General features: G+C 39.1%; 1 pseudogene; it reads right to left on the reverse strand.

Annotated features, from left to right (window-relative positions):
* Positions 1-1,906: 1,906 nt before the first annotated feature.
* LOC147436240 (ATP synthase subunit delta', mitochondrial pseudogene) lies at positions 1,907-2,149 on the reverse strand (annotated as a pseudogene).
* Positions 2,150-10,302: the final 8,153 nt, after the last annotated feature.

A 10,302-nucleotide genomic window follows, 5' to 3' on the forward strand; every position in this document is an offset into this window, starting at 1 on the left:
CCTTCGAGCTATTTCTTGTTGTTTGAGAGCTTGCCTTGAAACCATCTAGGTACATTATGTATAGACCTTGTCTATAAGCTGTCCTTGGAGTCAAAATCAAATTCTGGCATATGAGAAAAACCAAGATTATTTACTTGGGACCCCCTCGACCCCTGCCAAATGGTCATATAATGATATGGAAATGTTCTATTATCTAGGGGCATGCTACAGTTCAAGTCTCATCCAATTCGGTTGAGTTGACAAGTCGCTATGGTCAATTTTGTGTCGTAGGCGTGCGCAACTGAGATTCTAGGGTTTTGTCCAGATCCTAGACTTGATTCTCAACCATATAGAAACGTTATTTGATGAGATTAGAACTTACCCCTCATGTCTTGTGTGAGATGGCGCTAAAAATGGGCGACTGTGGACTCTAGAAATCGCGTGTGAAAAAGTTAGAAAGCTCTCTCCTCCAAGAGTGACTAGTGGAAATGAGGTGATTTCGGGTTACCTTGGATATCTATACTCAGACTTCCCAAACTAATTTTCCCCAGACTCCTTTGTTCATCCTACTAGGCAGTGAAATCTATGTTAGACTCAAAAATTTCTACAATCGGATTCCATTAGCTTATTCTGCAAGAATTTGCAAAAATAGTCCTTGGCAGCCTGATTTAGGCTTCCCGCTTTCGTTTGTCATTTTGATTGAAAATTTTGTACTCGTCCGCCTTGTTCTTCTGATCATTAGCGTATCTTCAGTTTCTCCATTTTAGCTCATTTGCTATTTATATTAATTTTGGAATTTTTTATTGAAAAATCAAAGAAAATAATAAATGGCACTAAAAAAGAAAATTGAAAAATCAATAATTAAGAAAATCCAATGAAGAATTCTATTTTACTGCATTTTGGTGGATTTCTTTATTTTTAGGCTCCAATATCAAGAAAAATGATGAGAATAAGCAAAAAGGCTATTTTTAAATGTATTTTTTGATAGTATTGTGGTACCAGTACACGGGAGTAAGACCAAACTAAGCTTACCTTCCACTAGCAAGGCAACCACTGATATTGATCATCATGAAGCTACAATGGACTTCCATCATCTTGGCACACACATGACCTCGGGACATTCACACTACACCTTGGGCGGGCTCACGCCCTACACACCACACCTCCCCCCTTAGGGAGAAAAAGATGAACATCTTTTTAGAGTTTTAGGCTAAGAAAGGACTCGACACAAAGGGATCAACTCCAACATTTCATCCGGGGGGAGTGATCATACAACGGCTTCGGAGCTCAGGGACTGAGCTTGGGGGCTAGACTCGTCATCATGCCGATCATCATCAAGGCATGTAATTTGAACATCTCGCTTATGCAAACATTAGGTCGCTATCCCAATGAAATGGATAAGACGAGAAACTACAAAATGAGGGCTATGGCATAAGAGCATGAACATGATGTTTTTGGTGACATACATCCCTCCGAAGGAGCTTGGTGTGTTGATAACGGTTATTCAACAGAAACTAAATTGCAAAATGAACTAAAGATGAAAAGACTATCACTAAACATAGAATGAAAGGGTGAGCTTCATGCTTGTAGATCTGCTTCATGACCAAGATCGGGCACCTCTGCAACAATCGATGTGCAGCAACTCCCAGCTCTTCGAATAAATTGACAACAATAGCAATTGCAAATAATCAAACCACCAAGAGCTTTGAAGGTCCCAAGAGAATGGGGAGCATATATGACTTTGAGAGTAGATTGTTGTAGGAAACATTGACACTATAGGTTCTTGGACTACCACCTTAGCAAATGTCTTCTCTAAGCCATCCTTGCCAGTCGCTTTTTCTGACCACACAGAGCCAGAAACAAAAATGGTGTCATACGACAAGCTGGGATTGCTGGCTGCCATCGACTGAAAGGAAGGGCTACACTGCTATTTGTCTAACAAGAGTGCACTATGCACTTGAACGCCAATCTGGGCTTCAGCTTTTTCAACATCCATGCTTGTTGTAGAAGACTTCACATTGAACTGCACCAGCCCTTTCCTTACTCCGAAGGATTGAGTCACTTTAGAGCCTTCATGAACAGGCATGATGCCAGGCTTCAACTCTGCAATGGTGGGTACATGACCAGGAAGAATACCCATTTGTCCAGTGGTTGCCGGCACAATTATCATGTCAACCTCCTTAAATCCAACTCAGTTTTGTAAGGAAGGACGAAATTGATGGTGAGCTTGGTGAGTAGGGTTACAAGGACAGCAGGGCGAGGCTTCACAAACTGGGAAGGGAACTTAGGGAACTGCAGGTTTGGAGTGACTTGCTTGAATTTGTCCTTGAAGGCATTGGAGACAGGGGGAGGCACGACTTGCATGGGTCTATCCTGCAGGGGAGCTGGCAAGCTTACTGCATGAAGAAGGATTGTAGGGGGGTGCAACGGCTAGGAATTGGAAGCGGTAGGGTGACGTGAGCCTCAAAAGCCCTTGGGCTCCTAGTCTGGCTCAATGGAAAACGCCATAGCTACATGAAGCAAGAAACCGTGGCAAGAAAGTGGAGCTTGCGCAAGCAGGTGAATGCCCGTCTCCTCCACCAATGTGGTGTACACGGGAGTAAGACCAAACTAAGCTTACCTTCCACTAGCGAGGCAGCCACTTATATTGATCATCATGAAGCTACAATGGACTTCCATCATCTTGGCACACACATGACCTCGGGACATTCACACTACACCTTGGGCGGGCTCATGCCCTACACACCACAGTATATACACTATTTACACTCATCAGGGAGATGTTATCAGCTAAAATTCCATTGTTGATGATTATTAGCTAATTTTGAAAAAACTCACGCGTTAACATCCAACTTTTTTCTCCCTCTTCAAACATTGTCCTTTATTAATGAAGTTCCCCTCCACCCCTCCTAGATGGAGTACTCTATGCATAGCCGTGACTGGCTCTACCATGCTTTGAAGATCAGTGCAATTCAAATCAGTATGTTGTGCAAGAGTTAGGTCTTGAGTAATTAACTCAAGGGTTTTCGTGGTCAAGGTTTCTTGTTGATGTTTCCCAAAGAGCAAATTCTATAGTTTGTGTGCTCTTTGTCTGATTGTACCATTTGGATGCTTTGGTATATTGACTTCCTGAGCTGTAGGTATCAATGATGACTGTTGCTGAGCTTTAGCTCTCCATTGGTAGCTTGGTTTTCCGTTGATAAACTGTTGTGGTTGAGTGTTTTGAGAGTTAACTTTCCACTGCTTCATCGGCTTTACAATTTTTGGAGAAGATAAATGCTCATTTTTCCTTCAAACCCATCTAGTGCTGTTTTCTCTTCTGACTAATTTTTTTCTCTGAGTTGTTAGATTTTGAACTTTCTTTGGTATGGTAGATGAATTTTTAGGCACCCAAATCTGAGATGGATTGTCCTTGAGTTGTGCTTTTGGTACCCATATTTGCATGACTCCTTGCATGCTACTTGTAGCATTTGCTTGTCTAGAGGATGAAGAAGATTGCCTACTCCCTTGCGTCTTTTGTGGGTAACCTCTCTTCCATTCCTCTTTGCTCGATGCAATCGGAATGATGAGTTGTCCTCCTTTAAGTGATATCTTGAGTTTATTGGTGTTCCAATCTTGTACTGCCGTATATATCCGCATCCATGAGATTCCAAGAATCATTGTTTCATTCATGTGTTTGTCTGCTATGCATACAAATTGATGAGGGCATGAACATCCATGTACTATCACATTTAAGTTGACTACTGCCAATGCCGGTGTTGGTTTTTTGTTGCATCCTTTGATAGCAGATATTGTCGATACTAAAGACTGATTTGTTGCTTTCTTGTACGTGGAATAACTGACTTCATTCATTTGAGCTCCGATATCTACCAATGCATTTGTGCTATGATTGTTCAGTTGTACTTTGATGCGAAGGTCCATTCCATCTAACCAATCATCATTCGGTAACATTGCATCCTTCTACAATTCCCATAGTCTTTCATCTGGTTCCAAAGTGTTGATGGGAATAGGAGTTTGTTGATTTCTGAAAGTAGCTTTCCTCTTGAGTACTCAAAGTTGAGCTTCATCTTGGGCTTCATCAATAACCTACTATCGTTTCATCTTTCTTTGCTTTGCTACATGCATCTTTTTCTAGCAAATCATTGGTTAGTGGAAGATGATACTTCTTTAAGCGAAATCCACTAATCCAGTTAGCCATTGGTTCACCATTTAGAGTGGAAACTTAACTGCTCCACTTGGAGATACATCTTCAATGACAAACGGTCCATTTCCATTTTTCTTGAACTCGGTAATGTGTTGCTTAAGGGAATATACTAAAATTACGTCCCCTTTTTTGAGGATTTTAGTGACTAGATGTGAATCAAAAAAATGTTTTTGTTTCGATTTTTGTGCATAGATGTGAGCTACTATTGTTAGCCTTTGCTCATCAAGATTTTCAAAATCTCTGACTAGCCTCTCTGACAGTTCATGTCCAGTCCACTCAAGATCCTTAGCTACCCTTAGTGTTGGCAATAGAAACTCTATCGGTAGTATGGCATCAAGAGTATAAGAAAGGTTGAAGGGTGTAGCATTTACAGTTGTCTTGAATGAAACTCTATAAGGCCATAGAGCCGCATGTAGATTCATTTCCCATTTAGTTCGTCCTGAACTACCACTTTAGTCAATACCGAGCTAACAATTTTATTTGTGTGCTCAGCTTGTCCATTTGCTTGTGGATGATAGGGAGCCAATTTGTTATGGATGACCATAAATTCATTCAACAGATACTCAATTACCTCATTGAGGAAATGAGTTCCCCTATCACTAACAATTTCTAGTCGTAGTCCATATCTTGTGAATACATTCTCATACAAGAATTTGGTTGTGGTTCTAGCATCATTCTTTCTAGTTTCCTTAGCCTTCGCCCACTTGGTCAAATAGTTCGTAACTACAATGATATACTGAGCTTGAGTTCTATAAGCAGGGGGTTGTATTGGCCCGCCAAAATCTATGCTCCATTTTGCAAAAGCTCTAGCCCCCATCATTGGTATTAAAGGCATGCTATCTACCCGGGTTGGCATTTTAGCTCGTTGACATGCATCACACCTTCTAACATATTCTTTGGCACCTACAAAAAGTGTAGGCCACCATATGCCTGCCATTAAAATTGCTCTAGCAGTGGTTTTACTTGAAAAGTGACCTCTAGCTAATCCAGCATGTGCTTGTTCTAGAATGGGTGTATATTTGTCTTCATTTGCACAAAGACGCAAATGTTGATCCTTTCCTCTTTGATACAATTGGTTTCCAATAAGAGCATAGTCTCTCGCTTCTGTTTTAATAGCTCTTTGACGGCGCTTACTCATATCCTCCAGAAATGTTCTGCTTGATAAGTAAGTAACTAGATAGTTACTCCACATAGGAACAAGTGAACCTTGAAATAATGTCACATGAGGTATGGGTGCTTGTTTTTGGCATTGAAAACAGTTTTTTACAGATGAGAGAACGTCACTTCTCATGGTTGGACAAAATACTCCAAGTCTTAAGATCCATTACATAGTTTGGTCTTCCGCAAAGTGAAATCCTACTATGGTAATGTGCGCTTGATTTAGGTATTGGGTTTTCTCTTCCAATATTAATGCACAAAAGCAATATTCATCCCAATTTCTTTTGTATAACCTTCTAGCTAGTAATTGATACATAGCCGATTGCCCAATTAATCTGGGTATAATAGGAAGTGGTATTTGAGAATCTACTTGAGCTATGGTCATCAATGAAACCATATCTTCTGACCAACGGGGTATCATTTCCACAGAGAACAGGTATGCATCTAGCAGATCATCGTCTACCCCTTTTGGTGGTTCTCCTGAAATAATCCTTGATAAATGATATGCTCTTTGGTGTGTGGTGCCCTTTTGTACAACTACAGTGAAATTAAATTCCAAAAGAATGATGAACCATTTCACTATTCTTCCTGTGTTTCATGGCTTGTTGACCAAGTACAACAAAGATTGGTGGTCCACAAAGAACACAAATTTGTTGGCGAATAGGTAATGTCTATACTTTTTTACGGCATAGATCATCCCTAATCCTTCCCTTTCAATGGTTGTATATTTTTTCTCTGCCACATTCAAATGTCTACTAGCATAAGAAATAGGAAAATCAATTTTTTGTCTCCTGGTTGAGCTAATATACATCCGATGGCAAAATTGGACGCATCAACATGTATATGGAATATCTTATTACAATATGGTGATTTCAATATTGGGGCTGAAGTGAGAGCTCGCTTTAGCTTCATGAAGGATTCTTCACATTCATTAGTCCATACAAAGAGTATAATCAGGCTATATATGGGTTTTGCGATTATAGCATACATGTAAATGAATCGTCTGTAATATCCACAATGTCCCATGAAGGCTTGAACCCCTTTGGCTATTTTTGGTCTCGGCAATTCAACAATAACATGAGTTTTATCCATATCCGTCGCTATGCCATTTTTAAACACTATCTGTCCAAGAATTTTTCCTTGTCTGCCCATAAATGTGTACTCTTTAGGATTTAAGCAAATCCTATAAAGTGTACATTTTTTGAATACCTTTTTGAGGTGCTCAAAATGATCATCCCGGATTGATGAATGTACACATAAATTATCCCTATATACTTCCAAGAAATTTCAAAGATATTCTTTAAAAGCATGGCTCATCAATCTTTGGAAGGCGGCAGGATCATTAGTTAGCCCAAAAGGCATAACCCTATAGGCAAAAATACCCCATTCAGTTGCAAAGGCAGTTTTATGTTGATCTTTGCGATCAACCAAAAGTTGATTGTACCCTAAAAAGCCATCTAAAAAGTTGTAAGCTTCTTTTCCTGCAACGTGTTGTAAAACATGCTCGGTGATTGGAAGAGGATAGTTGTCTCTAATGGTGGCTACATTCACTTTTATGAGATCGACACACACTCTTAATTTTCCATTTTTCTTGGGTACCACCACAATTGGAGACACCCAATATATGTGTTCAATTTCATAAATGAATTCAAATTCCTTTAGCTTTTCTATCTCTTCTTTAATCTTTCTGGAAAATGTTTCATTATAAGTATATGCCCTTTGTCTACTTGGTTTTGCATCATCTCTCATAGATATGGTATGTTGACAGTTTTTTGGATCAACACCCTTGAGATCTTTACAAGACCAAGCAAAGATTTATCGGTACTCTTTCAATAAGCTTACCAAAAGCTCTTCTTCTTCTTATTCAGTCAAGTCATTTGCAATGTAAGCAGGTCTAGGCTCTTCTCCTGGCTTGGCTAGACCTATCTTCTTTGCATTTCAAGTCCTTCATAGGACTCACCCTATTTTCTTAGTTTCCTGACAAGTTGTTTGACTATGATGGTTTTGGAGAGTATATTTCTTGTAAATGGATGGAAAACTCATTACATCTTTACTTTCTTCTTCTGTCATTTCCATTTCAGTGGTATACATCTCCTTTAGAGCTTTCTTTAACTCTTGATATTTCTTCTTTTGCTCAAAACGGGTCATGGATGAATCATCATCTTGGTGTTTAGGTTTCGATTGAGTTTCCTTTCTCGTTTTTCTTGATGTTTTTGATGTTCCTTGTTTGTTTTCTAAAAGATATCTACCCGTGATTTTGTCTTTTGACACAATCATGTGCATCTATCTGCATCAGAAACTGTGTTCTACTAGAAATTGATGGCATAGGTCTAGATTTCAATTTTATGGTGTCTCTATTTCTTCTATACCAGTTCTGCTTCCTAGGTTTTGGTTTGGAAAGTCAAAAAACTTTTCCTCTCCTCTTTTTATGAGTAATTTGGCTCTCACATGTTCTTTTTCTAATCTCTAATAATCAAATGTAGCTGAATGTTATTCAAACTTGTCTATGGCATCATAATAGAGGTCTAAAAAGACTTGTTGAGCTTTTAGTAAGTCTTTGGGTTCTTGAACTTCATCTTCAATGTGAATGGTCAAAATAATTTGTATGGGAATTATGTCATAGCCATCCTCATTGCAAAATTGAGTAGGAATAGGTTTATTCACACACACATCCATTGTTGCCAAAATTTGAGTCCACTCAAATGGCTCAAACAAATGCTCCAAAAAGGGTTCTGGTATATATGCTTCATCTATGCAACCCCTTTCTAAGATACATTCTTCTCGTTTTAAACTCCCGTTTTTTGAGTCTCCACACATCCAAATAGGTGTGTCTTTGTTTAACCAAGGCAGAAGCTTTGATTCAGCTGAAGAGACTGAGTTAAATTCTTGTATGGGTGTTTTCATGACATCTCTATAAGTTTGATCTTTCAAATTAACCCTTATGATTGACCCCACTTGCTTCAAGTACAAGTAATTTTTTCCCCAATCCTGAATGAGTTGTGCTTGTCACATGAATGGTCTTTCCAAGATGATTTCATAGTTAGGTTTCTTTCCAAAGTCCACTATTTCAAAAGTATGTTGATAATCAATTCCGCAAGCACTAACTATCACTTTTTCAAGCAGTCCTAAGGGTTTTTTGATGTGTCCATCCACCAGCTGTAACTTCATTCAAGTTTGTCTAATGGCCGGTTTTCCCCATTATTCCCATACTGCTTTTGTGGCTATGGCTATGCCTGCCCCGCTATCCAATATTGCCATGGTTTCTACATCATTATATCTCACCAAAAGGGTTGTGTTTACTTCTTCCCCTTCATAGTATTCTCTGACTTTGCTCATTGGGACAGATCTAATCCCTTTGTATCCAATTCGTGTTTCAATTTCCCCAAATTTCTCTTGCAATTAGCCATGTTATCCCCATATTCTCTAGAGTTTTCTGTAAGTCATTCCATAAATATGGTCTTATTTTTAACAGTTCTCCCAAGGTAAGAGTACATTGGATGGGTGTAGACATGATTGAATGGATGTTGTCTACCTCTAAGGTCTGTTCTGTTCTCTTTATCTGAGTAATTTTACACACTATGGATTCGTCTTCGTTGTCTCCTAAGTAAGAGGGTAGTGTTTTTAGAGTCAATTGTTTAGACATTCCTGTTACTTCAGATCCGCAGTCCCCATACAAGGATTGGATATCATTGTCCATATCATGAGATAAATGGTCTAACCAAACTTCCTCTATAGGAGCTGACTTCAAGGTTATGCTCCCATCATTAATCTCCCTTAGTTTTTTCCATAAATGTCCTAGCTAGTCTTCTTCCACAAATGGAATTCCATCTAAAGCTTCTTCACTGCCAGGCACTATGAGTTCTAGCCCTTTAGTTTCAAGGTCGGGTTCTACGACCACTTTGGATTTCTCTTTACGGGTTTCTAACAGAAGCTCCTCAGATTTTACTAGGCTCTCAAGCTTGGGTTTTTGTTTTCCCATCATTTCTTAAGTAATTCTTACCAGATTTTGATAAGGTTCAAGCTTAATTGCTTCCAAATCTAGAGAAGGATAGTTTTTCCATTTGTTTTTCATGTTTTGGCATGCTTTAAGTCCTGCTTGGTAAGCTTACAAGGCTGCATTAACTGACTCAAAAATTTTGTCTACCAAAATTGATCCTCCAGATTTCATTGTGGTTTCTTTGATTTCACTTCCAGTTTCTTTCACTTTTTCCTAGAATGGTTTCTTGGCTTTCTCCTCGATTTCAGCCCTTTGTTTCTGTTTTCTCATCTCATACCTTTGGATTCTTCTTCTCTTGGTCTTTTGAGAGCAAATTTTAGTGTTCTCTGATTCATCAAAGGATTTATGTTTCTTTTTCTTAGCATGGGCTCTAGTGATCACCTTGATTGGAACAATAGGTTCACTCTCCAATGAGCTACTAGGTATCACTTGGACTACATTCACTACTATTTTTCCCTTGTTCAAAGGATTTTTTGGACAGTCTTCAGGGAAGTGTCTCCCCTTTTTGCAACATTGTGTACAAAAAGCTTCAATTGGCTTAATGTTCTTGTCTGGTTTTGGGCATTCATTTTTTCAATGATCATCTGCACCACAATTATGGTAGTTTCCAGTCCTTGGCTTAATCGTGGATCTTACCATAGGAGGTCTAGCACCTTGATTAGTAACATAGTACATTGGTGTAAGCTCTAGTGTAGCATAAGTCACAGGTTCTTCCATTGGAGGTGGATGTGAATTATACCACTCCCCTTCTACCATTACCGTAGATGGACTAGGCTCCACATAAGGTGTAACATGCAGTAGTTCTTGTTCATCTATGAATCCTTCTGAATGCATGTACTTTACAGGCACTGCATTATGTCTAGAATATGGAGGTTGTTGACCCAACACTAGTTGTGGTCTTTCCATACCCATCAGTGATATTTTTACTGGGGCCATACTAGGCTAATATATGTACATGGGGTGT

This window comes from Adiantum capillus-veneris, chromosome 18 (assembly GCF_014529385.1).
Source record: "Adiantum capillus-veneris isolate H3 chromosome 18, ASM1452938v2, whole genome shotgun sequence".
Taxonomy (NCBI): domain Eukaryota; kingdom Viridiplantae; phylum Streptophyta; class Polypodiopsida; order Polypodiales; family Pteridaceae; genus Adiantum; species Adiantum capillus-veneris.